The sequence below is a fragment of the Gopherus flavomarginatus genome, chromosome 2, assembly GCF_025201925.1.
Source record: "Gopherus flavomarginatus isolate rGopFla2 chromosome 2, rGopFla2.mat.asm, whole genome shotgun sequence".
Taxonomy (NCBI): domain Eukaryota; kingdom Metazoa; phylum Chordata; order Testudines; family Testudinidae; genus Gopherus; species Gopherus flavomarginatus.
This window is the reverse complement of record NC_066618.1, coordinates 267,035,756-267,050,905: the sequence shown is the minus strand read 5'-3', so window position 1 is coordinate 267,050,905 and position 15,150 is coordinate 267,035,756. Positions and strand designations below refer to the sequence as shown.

The 15,150-nt window shown below is 52.1% G+C and overlaps 1 long non-coding RNA gene across 3 annotated transcripts; it reads left to right on the top strand.

The window, feature by feature from the left end:
• The first annotated feature begins 12,315 nt into the window (after positions 1-12,315).
• LOC127045454 (uncharacterized) lies at positions 12,316-14,729 on the top strand. Of its 3 annotated transcripts, none has more exons than XR_007772726.1 (3): positions 12,316-12,910; positions 13,374-13,837; positions 14,529-14,729. It is a non-coding gene; the product is annotated as an uncharacterized LOC127045454 (long non-coding RNA). The 3 variants fall into 3 exon arrangements; XR_007772728.1 differs by lacking the exon at positions 14,529-14,729 and adding an exon at positions 14,069-14,133; XR_007772727.1 differs by lacking the exon at positions 12,316-12,910 and adding an exon at positions 13,010-13,143.
• The last annotated feature ends 421 nt before the right edge of the window (positions 14,730-15,150 follow it).

Here is a 15,150-nt window from a genome sequence, read left to right as displayed (position 1 = left end):
CCTTAAATTCAGTTATTTTACAATAGTTACAGCCATATTATATGGAATCCTGTTTCTGGACTCCCATAGTATTGTAGTTTGTTCCTCTCGTGGCTGGTATTATCATTATTGCCCTTTTCAAGTCATCAGGTCATTTGTCGGTCTCACATAGTTTCAATTATATCATTTATTTAGAACATTTGACATCTGCTTCTTTGGTTTGTTTTATGGTCACTGCTGTACTTAACCATTTCTTATTTGATGATAGTTGACAGGCTGAGCTTTTATTGATGAATTCATGACTGTTCCTTCTCATGACTAAACTGATGATGAATAGATATGGATGTGCTAGGAACAACCAACTGGAATCTGGCTAGCTTTTTCAGGATGATCGGTTAATCCAGCCTTTCCAATACCCGGAAAAGAGTGTATATGATATGGAGCTGTAAAGTTTTGAAAACCATCATGCACAAACTGCACAAAGAGAAACTAGCTGTTTTAAAATAATGCTCCCAATATGCTTATACACCTCTTACATTACTGACTACCTTTACTCCTCATATGCTGCATCACATGTGACCTCGGGAAAAGCTGCTACTTCATAGCTCCATGTAAGTGTTATTCCATTTATACAACCAAATTATCCTCTCTGTACAAACAATATCCACAGTACTGATGCCTGTTAGATCCTTTGTACTTGTTCCATGCCTAGGATCTTCAGTTACATTAATGAGCATTCCATATGCAATAAGAGTGTGGAATATACAGAGTAGATTAGAGAGAACAGCATTACCTATAGACTTTAGGGACAAGGATCACTCACATGCCTAACTGTATCTAACTATACTGATAAAACTATCACCTGGATACATACTGTAAACAGTACCATATTGCTCTTTTAATCTATAGGTCTCAAAGCACTTCTGTAAAGGAGGGCTGTCGTAGTATCTTTCCCCAATCTGAACCTTAGAGTCCAAAAGTTGGGGTACCAGCATGAATTCCTCTAAGCTTAATTACCTGCTTAGATCTGATAAGCTGCCACCAAGCAGGAATTCCAGTGCCTGATACACTCTGGTCCCCCCAAAAACTTTCCCTGGGGACCCCAAGACCCAAATTCCTTGAGTCTCACAACAAAGGGGAATAAACCATTTCCCTTCCCCCTCCTTCCTCCCTCTCAGCTCTTTCCTGCCCTGGGTACACCAGGAGATCACCGTGATTCAAACTCCTTGAATCACCACACAGAGAGGAATGTTACCTTCCCCCCCACTCCTCTTTTCCCTTCACCCAGAGGCAATACAGATTCAAACTCCGTGAATCTAAAACAAAGAGGAAATTCACCTTTCCCTTCTCCCCACCAATTCCCTGGTGAGTACAGACTCAGTTCCCTTGAGCCTCAACAAGGGGAAAAATCAGACAGGTCTTAAAAGCAAAACTTTTAATAAAAAGAAAGAAAAAAGGTAAATCTCTGCAATTTAGATGGTAAAAGTTACAGGGTCTGTCAGCTTATAGAAACTGGAGAAAAAGCCTCCTCCAGCAGAAATACAATTTAAAATACTTTCAGCCAAATACACATTAGAACTCTACCAGCCAGATACACATTAAATTTCTACCAGCCAGATACACATTTGCAAATAAAGAAAAACAATCAAAAAGACTAAACCGCCTTTCTACCTTTTGTACTTACTAAATTTGAACAGAAGATTAGAGAGCCTGTAGGTACGTGTGCTTACTCTCAGAACCCAGAGAGAACAAAGCCAAACCCAAAAAAACACAAACAAAGGCTTCCCTCCACTGAGATTTGAAAGTATCTTGTCTCCTGATTGGTCCCCTGGTCAGGTGTTTGGTTCCCTGTTTGTTAACCCTTTACAGGTAAAAGAGACATTAACCCTTAACTATCTGTTTATGACAAGGGCAATACCATTACTCCATTTTACAGTGGGGAAACTGAATTATGGAGTGAATTTCCCAAGGTTAAACAACAAGCCATGGCAAAGACATCTACAGAACCCAGTTCTCCTGAGTCCCAGTCCAGTGCTTTAGCTAGTAGGCCACAAGTACCTGGTAGGAAAGAAGGGAAGACATCAGATTTTTCACATTCTTACAGAGCCATAACTAAGCATTTTAGTTCCCAGATCTAGCAGTCATATTTGCGCCCTGTCGAGGTGACGCGTGGGGAGGGGGATGGCACACGGGGGCACATGACCCCCCAGATTTCTGCCTCCCATTTAGCACAGAGCCGCTTGGACCCTTGGCTGTCCGTACTGTGGGAGCTGAGGAACTGCTTGGCTTTCTGGCAGCCTCCCCTGCCCTGCTTCCCAAGCTGGCTGCTTCTGCTTGGCCGGGCTCTCCCAGGCAGGGCAGATGGCACAGCTCTGAGCTGTGTCTCTGACATGCTCTATCCTGCCTCTTCCCTAAAGGAGCCTGGCGCTGGTCAGTGACACATCCCTGGATCCGGTCTCTGCCCATGGATCCTGGCTGCCATGAAATGCTCCCTGAGGTGTTCCCTGCAGTACTCACTCCCTTGGGCACCTGGTCACACGAGGTGTTCCCTGCAGTACTCACTCCCTTGGGCACCTGGTCACACCCTGCTCGCCGCCTGGGGACTTGCCGGGTCACTCTCTCTACACTCCCTGTGTGCAAAGCAGAACCCTCCCTTGACCCCCTTGGATGCCCCGCCCTAGCCCCATGGCCGCCAGGCTCGCGGTCACATAGCCCAAGTTCTGAGCTCAGCCACGTGAGCCCAGTGTGCAGCCCAGGCACTGGGAGCAGGTGGCTGCTGGTAGGGCAGACTTGCTTCCGCCAGCTCCCGAAACCAAGGCTGTGAGACTGCAGTGACCCCTAGAGTTACCATATTTCAAAGTCCCAAATAGAGGATACTGTTGCTGGGAGAGAGAGGGAGAGCTGGAGTGGGCTTTGGGGGTGATGGAGGGGTGTCTGTATATTGTAAAGAGCTTTGGGGGTGTAGGAAGGGGTATTCGGAGGCACTGGAGGGGGTATCTGCGGCAGAGGTATCAATCAGAGGTGGGCTGCCAGTGCTGGGATGGGGGATAGGCCGGCTTAATAGGGGAGCCCCAGCAACTGCTGCTGCTGAGGGGACACTGCATGTGGGACTCCTACTCCCCCCCATTCCCCGTGCCCTTCTCTTCCCCATCTTATCCCCCTCAACTCCCTTACCCTATATCCTCCACTCCCTGAACGCTTTTTGCCCTGCACCCCTCTCCCTCCCCCACCCCCATAGGCACTCACCATTGTACAGGATGGTGGCTATATAGGGCACCCAGCATGTAGAAGTGGAAGCAGACTGGCTCTAGGACTCAGGAGGCAGCGTCCAGCTGCAGCAACACCAATGGTAGGAGAAGCAGCTCCATAGTCCCTCAGCTCCCGGCCCCGGCCTCTGTCAGGGGGGCAATGCCACCCCCCAATTATGCTCATGGACTCCAGCTGATGCAGCCGGGTCCAATCCTGGGGGTGCTGATGCCGCAGGGCCTGATCTTTTGTTGCCTCAATTTTGTGCCCCCGTCAGCTCTGCTCCTCTCACCTCACCCGAGTTACAGCCCTGCAATCACATTTTTCACCAGCTTACGTGGGTGTGATGCTGTATGATTGAAATATGACTATTTGTATCACTGATATTGACACTGTTAGATAATTGCAAGAAATCTTGCCCAAAGTATCTCATGTGTCAATGGAAAAAATATGATTTGCCAAATAAGATTATCCTGTTTAAATCCATGTATCATCACTGTGTCTGAAGCTATGAATATTGGCTATATATCTATATTCCAAATGTGTTTGTTCCTGGGCTAACACCCACCAAGTAAAATGTACATTGAAGCCAGACTGCTATGTGTTGATGGCCCATTAAAGGCACTTAACTGTCACAGTGGGCCATAGAAGAAATTCATCCTGCCCAGTAAGTCTCTCTGCAGATGCCTTAGCATGGATATGGCCAATGGCTGCCCCCTGTGATGGAGCAAACCATGTAAGTACATGTAATATGCTCATGTGACCCTGGACTCCATCTTGTGCCAGTAACTTTCCACACACAGGGGCTGTGAGCTGTGTTTGGGACAGTAAAATTCCAAGCACATGGCAGAGGATATAAAAGACCTCTGAAATATGTCCATGTTGCCTCTTTCCTACTCTGATTCTCTGGACTTTGGATTTACAACTAAAAGGAGCATATTGGACTATGGGCTGTGGACCTTCCAATCTTTTGGAAGTTACCAGAGACTTTACAAGCCCGGAGTCTGTAACATCACTGCTACAAACCTGATATAAGAACACTGTAATAATTGCATGTATATGATCTATTAAGCATTTTAACTTTCTTCTTCTTTTCTTTATTAATAAACCTTTAAATTTTAGTTACTAAAGGATTGGCAACAGCGTGATTATAGATATAAGATCTGAGTTATATATTAATCTCATAGACTCATAGACTCATAGGTCAGAAGGGACCAATCTGATCATCTAGTCTGACCTCCTGCACAAGGCAGGCCACAGAACCCCACCCATCCAATTTTATACAACCCCTATCCCAGGACCGAGTTATTGAAATCCTCAAAAATGGTTTGAAGACCTCAAGCTGCAGAGACACCACCAGCAAGCGACCCGTGCCCCACGCTGCAGGGGAAGGCGAAAAACCTCCAGGGCACCTGCCAATCCGCCCTGGAGGAAAATTCCTTCCCGACCCCAAATATGGCGATCAGCTAAACCCTGAGCATGTGGGCAAGAGTCACCAGCCAGCACCCAAGAAGGAGTTCTCCGCAGCAACTCAGTACCCATCGCATGCAACATCTCCTCGCAGACCATTGAGCAAACCTGTCTGGTGGTAATTCAAGATCAATTGCCCAAATTGACGATCCTATCATAACATCCCCTCCATATACTTATCAAGCTTTGTCTTAAAGCCAGGAAAGTCTTTTGCCCCTACTACTTCCCTCGGAAGGCTATTCCAGAACTTCACTCCCCTAATGGTCAGAAACCTTCGTCTAATTTCAAGTCTAAACTTCCTAATATCCAGTTTATACCCATTCGTCCTCGTGGCTACATTAGTACTAAACTTAAATAATTCCTCTCCCTCCCTAACGTTAACCCCCTTGATGTATTTATATAGGGCGAGCATATCCCCCCTCAGCCTTCTTTTGGCCAGGCTAAACAAGCCAAGCTCTTTGAGTCTCCTTTCATAAGGCAGTTTTTCCATTCCTCGGATCATCCTCGTAGCCCGTCTCTGAACCTGTTCCAGTTTGAATTCATCCTTCTTGAACATGGGACACCAGAACTGCACACAGTATTCCAGATGGGGTCTCACCAACGCCGTATACAACGGTACTAACACCTCCTTATCCTTGCAGGAAATACCCCGCCTGATGCATCCCAAAATCGCGTTTGCTTTTTTAACAGCCGTATCACATTGGCGACTCATAGTCATCCTGCTATCAACCAGTACCCCAAGGTCCTTCTCTTCCTCCGTCGCTTCCAACTGATGCTCCCCCAACGTATATCCAAAATTCTTATTATTAATTCCTAAATGCATGACCTTGCACTTTTCACTATTGTATTTCATCCTATTTCTATTACTCCAGTTTACAAGGTGGTTCAGATCTTCTTGAATAGCATCCCTGTCCTTCTCCGTGTTAGCAATACCCCCCAGCTTCGTGTCATCCGTGAACTTTATTAGCACATTCCCGCTCTTTGTGCCAAGGTCAGTAATAAAAAGGTTAAATAAGATCGGTCCCAAGACCGATCCTTGAGGGACTCCACTGGTGACCTCCTTCCAGTCCGACAGTTCACCTTTCAATACGACCCTCTGGAGTCTCCCCTTTAACCAGTTCCTTATCCACCTTACAACTTTCATATTCACTCCCAGCTTTTCCAATTTAAATAACAGCTCCCCGTGCGGAACCGTGTCGAACGCCTTACTGAAATCTAGGTAAATTATATCTACCGCATTTCCTTTATCTAAGTAATCCGTCACCTTCTCAAAGAAGGAGATCAGATTGGTTTGGCACGATCTACCTTTAGTAAATCCGTGTTGCAGTTCGTCCCAATTACCATTGACCTCTATGTCCTTAACTACTTTCTCCCTTAAAATTTTTTCCAAGACCTTACATACTACAGACGTCAAGCTAACAGGCCTATAATTACCCGGATCACTCTTTTTCCCTTTCTTAAAAATAGGAACTACATTAGCAATCCTCCAGTCATACGGCACAACACCCGAGATTATCGATTGCTTAAAAATTCTCGCTAACGGGCTCGCAATTTCACGCGCCAGTTCCTTTAATATCCTCGGGTGGAGATTGTCCGGGCCCTCCGACTTCGACCCATCAAGCTGTTCAAGTACGGCCTCTACCTCAGTTGCAGTAATATCCACTTCCACATCCACATTCCCGTTTATCATCCCTCCATCATCGCAAGGTTCCTCACTAGTCTTATTAAAAACCGAGGCAAAGTACTTGTTTAGATGTTGGGCCATGCCTAGGTTATCCTTAACCTCCATTCCATCCTCAGTGTATAGTGGCCCCACTTCTTCTTTCTTTGTTTTCTTCTTATTTATGTGGCTGTAGAACCTTTTACTATTGGTTTTGATTCCCTTTGCAAGTTCCAGTTCAATGCGGCTTTTAGCCTTCCTCACTTTATCCCTACATGTTCTGACCTCAGCAAGGTAGCTTTCTTTACTGATCCTGCCTTCCTTCCACTCCCTGTAAGCTTTCTGCTTTTGTCTAATCCCCTCTCTGAGTTGCTTGCTCATCCAGTTTGGCCTGCAACTCCTGCCCATGGTTCTTTTCCCCTTTCTCGGGATGCAGGCTTCCGACAGTCTCCGCAGCTGTGACTTAAAGTAATTCCAGGCCTCCTCCACATTTAAATCCACTAATTCCTCCGTCCAATCCACTTCCCTAACTAATTTCCTTAACTCCTTAAAGTTAGCCCTCGAGAAGTCAAAAACCCTAATCGCAGATCTACATTTGTTTATCCTTCCATCTAGTTTGAACTGAATCAGCTCATGATCACTCGAACCAAGGCTATCCCCTACCACCATTTCTTCTACGAGGTCCTCACTGCTCACCAACACCAAGTCTAGAATGGCATCCCCTCTAGTAGGTGCTTCAACTACTTGATGAAGAAATCCATCCGCAATCACATCCAGAAAAATCTGACCCCTATTATTCGTGCAAGTACTCGTCCTCCAGTCTATATCCGGGAAGTTGAAGTCCCCCATAATCACACATTTCCCCTTTGTGTTTACTTCATTAAAGACATTAAAGAGGTCTCTATCCATATCCCAATCCGATCCCGGCGGTCTGTAGCACACCCCAAGCACTATCTCAGGGGAAGCTCTAGTTGCTTTTTTACCCAGCGTGATTTTTGCCCAGACGGACTCCGTCTTATCCATTCCATCGCATCTTATTTCGCTACATTTAATTTCATCATTGATGTACAAGGCTACTCCCCCACCTTTGCCTTTCTTCCTGTCTTTTCTGAACAGCACATAGCCTTCAATACCCGTGCTCCAGTCATGAGTACTATTCCACCAGGTTTCGGTAATCCCTATAATATCCGGCTTCACTTCCTGCACGAGTAACTCCAGTTCCTCCATCTTGTTACCTAGGCTCCTCGCGTTAGTGTACAAACCTTTTAATTTTCGGCGTTTGGCGTCAGTGACATTCTTTCCCCCGTCGTGCACAAACTGTCTGCCACCAGCATCACCCGTTACTCTGGTTTCTACTCCACTATTCCTCCTTGGATCAAATCTTGGGGCCGCAAGGGTATCCCCGCTCACTTTGTTTACTTCCCTCTCCAGGTTATGTTCTGGCGTGGAGATCTCCCGAACATTTCCCAACCATCTCCCCCAACTTTCTAGTTTAAAGCCCTCTTGATGAGGTCGGCGAGCCTCCATCCTAGAATCCTATTTCCCTCCTTGCTGAGATGAAGTCCATCGTGAGCAAACAGTTGTCTATCCGTAAACGCGTCCCAGTGACCGTACATCCCAAAGCCCTCCTTATAACACCACTCCCTGAGCCATCTGTTGATCGCCATAATCTTGTCCCTCCTTCGTCGCCCCGCTCTAGGAACTGGCAGAATCCCACTGAAGATCACCTGAGCCTCGATGTCTTTAAGCCTCTTCCCCAGTCTGAAATAGTCCTCCTTGATACAGTCCAGTGAGTAACTAGCCGTATCGTTCGTTCCCACATGAAGGATAATCAACGGATTTTTTCCCGCTCCCGCTAAGATCGTATTCAGGCTCAAGTCCACATCCTGTATCTTAGCCCCTGGCAGACAGCACACTCTTCTGTTCTCCCGATCCGGTCTAGTTACAGGCCTGTCTACTCTTCTCAGTAGAGAGTCTCCAATCACGTAGACTTGCCTTTTCCTGGTGACAATGCGATTCTCCGGTCTATCCCCCACAGCAGCTGGCCGTGATTCCTCCTGATTTGTATTCGACCTCACCATCCTCCTAGGGCTTGTACTTGATGTCGCCTCCACTGACTGCTCCCCTCCATCTGCAGGACTAGCTGCTTGCCTCTTCTTCCTTGCCGTTACTCCTTCAGCAGCCCGCTGTGTTCCATCTTCATTTCCCAACTCAGCAAACCTATTCCTGAGTTCTATTTGTCCATCGCTGGCCCGTCTTATCCTCTGTCTGGTTCTCCTAGTGACATGTTTCCACCGTCCACTTTCCTCACCCAACAGTCCCTCCTCAGAGTCCTTAGGTCCTGCTTCTGTCTGCTCGCCTGAGCTTGTCCCCTGTGCCACATCATGTCTGTGTTCCATGATCTGCTCAAATCCCCTTCTAAACTCAGCCAGAGTTTCCACTTGCATCTCCAGTCCCCTTACCTTTTCCTCCAGCAGCTCTATCAGACGACACTTCATGCAGATGAAACTCCTTTCAGGTGCCCCCTCTAGGACCATGTACATGCCGCAGCTGCCGCACCCAGTCATCCTCAGTGTGTCTGCACCTGCTACCTCTGCCTCCATCGTAGCACTGCAACTCTGTGCCTGGCAATCCACAGCTCACACCGCACCGCAGGCCACCGACCAGCGCAGGGCTGCCTCTTCCCTGGTCTGCCTTCCCGGTTCCTCTGCCTTGGCCTCCCCTGCAACCTCCCCCTGGAAACTCCCACTGAAACTCCCCTGTTAGCCGCTCTGTTCGCCGCCGCTGCAGCTGACTGTGCCGCTGCCTGAGTGCCTGGCTCCTTATATAGGACCCCTAATCAGGTAAGCCCCGCCCCCAACTCAGGGCTCAGCCTCGCTCTCAGCACACAGCCCCTAGCAGCCTGCACACACACTCACTCACACACAAACACCACAAACCACAAAAACCTGCTCCTCCAACAGCACTCCCACTGAAACTCCCCTGTTAGCCGCTCTGTTCGCCGCCTCCTGTGCCGCTGCAGCTGACTGTGCCGCTGCCTGAGTGCCTGGCTCCTTATATAGGACCCCTAATCAGGTAAGCCCCGCCCCCAACTCAGGGCTCAGCCTCGCTCTCAGCACACAGCCCCTAGCAGCCTGCACACACACTCACTCACACACAAACACCACAAACCACAAAAACCTGCTCCTCCAACAGCACTCCCACTGAAACTCCCCTGTTAGCCGCTCTGTTCGCCGCCTCCTGTGCCGCTGCAGCTGACTGTGCCGCTGCCTGAGTGCCTGGCTCCTTATATAGGACCCCTAATCAGGTAAGCCCCGCCCCCAACTCAGGGCTCAGCCTCGCTCTCAGCACACAGCCCCTAGCAGCCTGCACACACACTCACTCACACACAAACACCACAAACCACAAAAACCTGCTCCTCCAACAGCACTCCCACTGAAACTCCCCTGTTAGCCGCTCTGTTCGCCGCCTCCTGTGCCGCTGCAGCTGACTGTGCCGCTGCCTGAGTGCCTGGCTCCTTATATAGGACCCCTAATCAGGTAAGCCCCGCCCCCAACTCAGGGCTCAGCCTCGCTCTCAGCACACAGCCCCTAGCAGCCTGCACACACACTCACTCACACGCAAACACCACAAACCACAAAAACCTGCTCCTCCAACAGCACTCCACTGAAACTCCCCTGTTAGCCGCTCTGTTCGCCGCCTCCTGTGCCGCTGCAGCTGACTGTGCCGCTGCCTGAGTGCCTGGCTCCTTATATAGGACCCCTAATCAGGTAAGCCCCGCCCCCAACTCAGGGCTCAGCCTCGCTCTCAGCACACAGCCCCTAGCAGCCTGCACACACACTCACTCACACGCAAACACCACAAACCACAAAAACCTGCTCCTCCAACAGCACTCCCACTGAAACTCCCCTGTTAGCCGCTCTGTTCGCCGCCTCCTGTGCCGCTGCAGCTGACTGTGCCGCTGCCTGAGTGCCTGGCTCCTTATATAGGACCCCTAATCAGGTAAGCCCCGCCCCCAACTCAGGGCTCAGCCTCGCTCTCAGCACACAGCCCCTAGCAGCCTGCACACACACTCACTCACACACACACACCACAAACCACAAAAACCTGCTCCTCCAACAGCACTCCCACTGAAACTCCCCTGTTAGCCGCTCTGTTCGCCGCCTCCTGTGCCGCTGCAGCTGACTGTGCCGCTGCCTGAGTGCCTGGCTCCTTATATAGGACCCCTAATCAGGTAAGCCCCGCCCCCAACTCAGGGCTCAGCCTCGCTCTCAGCACACAGCCCCTAGCAGCCTGCACACACACTCACTCACACACAAACACCACAAACCACCAAAACCTGCTCCTCCAACAGCACTCCCACTGAAACTCCCCTGTTAGCCGCTCTGTTCGCCGCCTCCTGTGCCGCTGCAGCTGACTGTGCCGCTGCCTGAGTGCCTGGCTCCTTATATAGGACCCCTAATCAGGTAAGCCCCGCCCCCAACTCAGGGCTCAGCCTCGCTCTCAGCACACAGCCCCTAGCAGCCTGCACACACACTCACTCACACGCAAACACCACAAACCACAAAAACCTGCTCCTCCAACAGCACTCCCACTGAAACTCCCCTGTTAGCCGCTCTGTTCGCCGCCTCCTGTGCCGCTGCAGCTGACTGTGCCGCTGCCTGAGTGCCTGGCTCCTTATATAGGACCCCTAATCAGGTAAGCCCCGCCCCCAACTCAGGGCTCAGCCTCGCTCTCAGCACACAGCCCCTAGCAGCCTGCACGCACACTCACTCACACGCAAACACCACAAACCACAAAAACCTGCTCCTCCAACAGCACTCCCACTGAAACTCCCCTGTTAGCCGCTCTGTTCGCCGCCTCCTGTGCCGCTGCAGCTGACTGTGCCGCTGCCTGAGTGCCTGGCTCCTTATATAGGACCCCTAATCAGGTAAGCCCCGCCCCCAACTCAGGGCTCAGCCTCGCTCTCAGCACACAGCCCCTAGCAGCCTGCACACACACTCACTCACACGCAAACACCACAAACCACAAAAACCTGCTCCTCCAACAGCACTCCCACTGAAACTCCCCTGTTAGCCGCTCTGTTCGCCGCCTCCTGTGCCGCTGCAGCTGACTGTGCCGCTGCCTGAGTGCCTGGCTCCTTATATAGGACCCCTAATCAGGTAAGCCCCGCCCCCAACTCAGGGCTCAGCCTCGCTCTCAGCACACAGCCCCTAGCAGCCTGCACACACACTCACTCACACGCAAACACCACAAACCACAAAAACCTGCTCCTCCAACAGCACTCCCACTGAAACTCCCCTGTTAGCCGCTCTGTTCGCCGCCTCCTGTGCCGCTGCAGCTGACTGTGCCGCTGCCTGAGTGCCTGGCTCCTTATATAGGACCCCTAATCAGGTAAGCCCCGCCCCCAACTCAGGGCTCAGCCTCGCTCTCAGCACACAGCCCCTAGCAGCCTGCACACACACTCACTCACACGACAAACACCACAAACCACAAAAACCTGCTCCTCCAACAGCACTCCCACTGAAACTCCCCTGTTAGCCGCTCTGTTCGCCGCCTCCTGTGCCGCTGCAGCTGACTGTGCCGCTGCCTGAGTGCCTGGCTCCTTATATAGGACCCCTAATCAGGTAAGCCCCGCCCCCAACTCAGGGCTCAGCCTCGCTCTCAGCACACAGCCCCTAGCAGCCTGCACACACACTCACTCACACACAAACACCACAAACCACAAAAACCTGCTCCTCCAACAGCACTCCCACTGAAACTCCCCTGTTAGCCGCTCTGTTCGCCGCCTCCTGTGCCGCTGCAGCTGACTGTGCCGCTGCCTGAGTGCCTGGCTCCTTATATAGGACCCCTAATCAGGTAAGCCCCGCCCCCAACTCAGGGCTCAGCCTCGCTCTCAGCACACAGCCCCTAGCAGCCTGCACGCACACTCACTCACACACAAACACCACAAACCACAAAAACCTGCTCCTCCAACAGCACTCCCACTGAAACTCCCCTGTTAGCCGCTCTGTTCGCCGCCTCCTGTGCCGCTGCAGCTGACTGTGCCGCTGCCTGAGTGCCTGGCTCCTTATATAGGACCCCTAATCAGGTAAGCCCCGCCCCCAACTCAGGGCTCAGCCTCGCTCTCAGCACACAGCCCCTAGCAGCCTGCACACACACTCACTCACACACAAACACCACAAACCACAAAAACCTGCTCCTCCAACAGCACTCCCACTGAAACTCCCCTGTTAGCCGCTCTGTTCGCCGCCTCCTGTGCCGCTGCAGCTGACTGTGCCGCTGCCTGAGTGCCTGGCTCCTTATATAGGACCCCTAATCAGGTAAGCCCCGCCCCCAACTCAGGGCTCAGCCTCGCTCTCAGCACACAGCCCCTAGCAGCCTGCACACACACTCACTCACACACAAACACCACAAACCACAAAAACCTGCTCCTCCAACAGCACTCCCACTGAAACTCCCCTGTTAGCCGCTCTGTTCGCCGCCTCCTGTGCCGCTGCAGCTGACTGTGCCGCTGCCTGAGTGCCTGGCTCCTTATATAGGACCCCTAATCAGGTAAGCCCCGCCCCCCAACTCAGGGCTCAGCCTCGCTCTCAGCACACAGCCCCTAGCAGCCTGCACACACACTCACTCACACACAAACACCCCAAACCACAAAAACCTGCTCCTCCAACAGCACTCCCACTGAAACTCCCCTGTTAGCCGCTCTGTTCGCCGCCTCCTGTGCCGCTGCAGCTGACTGTGCCGCTGCCTGAGTGCCTGGCTCCTTATATAGGACCCCTAATCAGGTAAGCCCGCCCCCAACTCAGGGCTCAGCCTCGCTCTCAGCACACAGCCCCTAGCAGCCTGCACACACACTCACTCACACACAAACACCACAAACCACAAAAACCTGCTCCTCCAACAGCACTCCCACTGAAACTCCCCTGTTAGCCGCTCTGTTCGCCGCCTCCTGTGCCGCTGCAGCTGACTGTGCCGCTGCCTGAGTGCCTGGCTCCTTATATAGGACCCTAATCAGGTAAGCCCCGCCCCCAACTCAGGGCTCAGCCTCGCTCTCAGCACACAGCCCCTAGCAGCCTGCACACACACTCACTCACACACAAACACCACAAACCACAAAAACCTGCTCCTCCAACAGCACTCCCACTGAAACTCCCCTGTTAGCCGCTCTGTTCGCCGCCTCCTGTGCCGCTGCAGCTGACTGTGCCGCTGCCTGAGTGCCTGGCTCCTTATATAGGACCCCTAATCAGGTAAGCCCCGCCCCCAACTCAGGGCTCAGCCTCGCTCTCAGCACACAGCCCCTAGCAGCCTGCACACACACTCACTCACACACAAACACCACAAACCACAAAAACCTGCTCCTCCAACAGCACTCCCACTGAAACTCCCCTGTTAGCCGCTCTGTTCGCCGCCTCCTGTGCCGCTGCAGCTGACTGTGCCGCTGCCTGAGTGCCTGGCTCCTTATATAGGACCCCTAATCAGGTAAGCCCCAGCCCCCAACTCAGGGCTCAGCCTCGCTCTCAGCACACAGCCCCTAGCAGCCTGCACACACACTCACTCACACACAAACACCACAAACCACAAAAACCTGCTCCTCCAACAGCACTCCCACTGAAACTCCCCTGTTAGCCGCTCTGTTCGCCGCCTCCTGTGCCGCTGCAGCTGACTGGCCGCTGCTGAGTGCCTGGCTCCTTATATAGGACCCCTAATCAGGTAAGCCCCGCCCCCAACTCAGGGCTCAGCCTCGCTCTCAGCACACAGCCCCTAGCAGCCTGCACACACACTCACTCACACACAAACACCACAAACCACAAAAACCTGCTCCTCCAACAGCACTCCCACTGAAACTCCCCTGTAGCCGCTCTGTTCGCCGCCTCCTGTGCCGCTGCAGCTGACTGTGCCGCTGCCTGAGTGCCTGGTCCTTATATAGGACCCCTAATCAGGTAAGCCCGCCCCCAACTCAGGGCTCAGCCTCGCTCTCAGCACACAGCCCTAGCAGCCTGCACACACACTCACTCACACACAACCACCACAAACCACAAAAACCTGCTCCTCCAACAGCACTCCCACTGAAACTCCCCTGTTAGCCGCTCTGTTCGCCGCCTCCTGTGCCGCTGCAGCTGACTGGGCCGCTGCCTGAGTGCCTGGCTCCTTATATAGGACCCCTAATCAGGTAAGCCCCGCCCCCAACTCAGGGCTCAGCCTCGCTCTCAGCACACAGCCCCTAGCAGCCTGCACACACACTCACTCACACACAAACACCACAAACCACAAAAACCTGCTCCTCCAACAGCACTCCCACTGAAACTCCCCTGTTAGCCGCTCTGTTCGCCGCCTCCTGTGCCGCTGCAGCTGACTGTGCCGCTGCCTGAGTGCCTGGCTCCTTATATAGGACCCTAATCAGGTAAGCCCCGCCCCCCAACTCAGGGCTCAGCCTCGCTCTCAGCACACAGCCCCTAGCAGCCTGCACACACACTCACTCACACACAAACACCAAAAACCACAAAAACCTGCTCCTCCAACAGCACTCCCACTGAAACTCCCCTGTTAGCCGCTCTGTTCGCCGCCTCCTGTGCCGCTGCAGCTGACTGTGCCGCTGCCTGAGTGCCTGGCTCCTATATAGGACCCCTAATCAGGTAAGCCCCGCCCCCAACTCAGGGCTCAGCCTCGCTCTCAGCACACAGCCCCCTAGCAGCCTGCACACACCACTCACTCACAACAAACACCACAAACACACAAACCTCGCTCCTCCAACAGCACTCCCATGAAACTCCCCTGTTAGCCGCTCTGTTCGC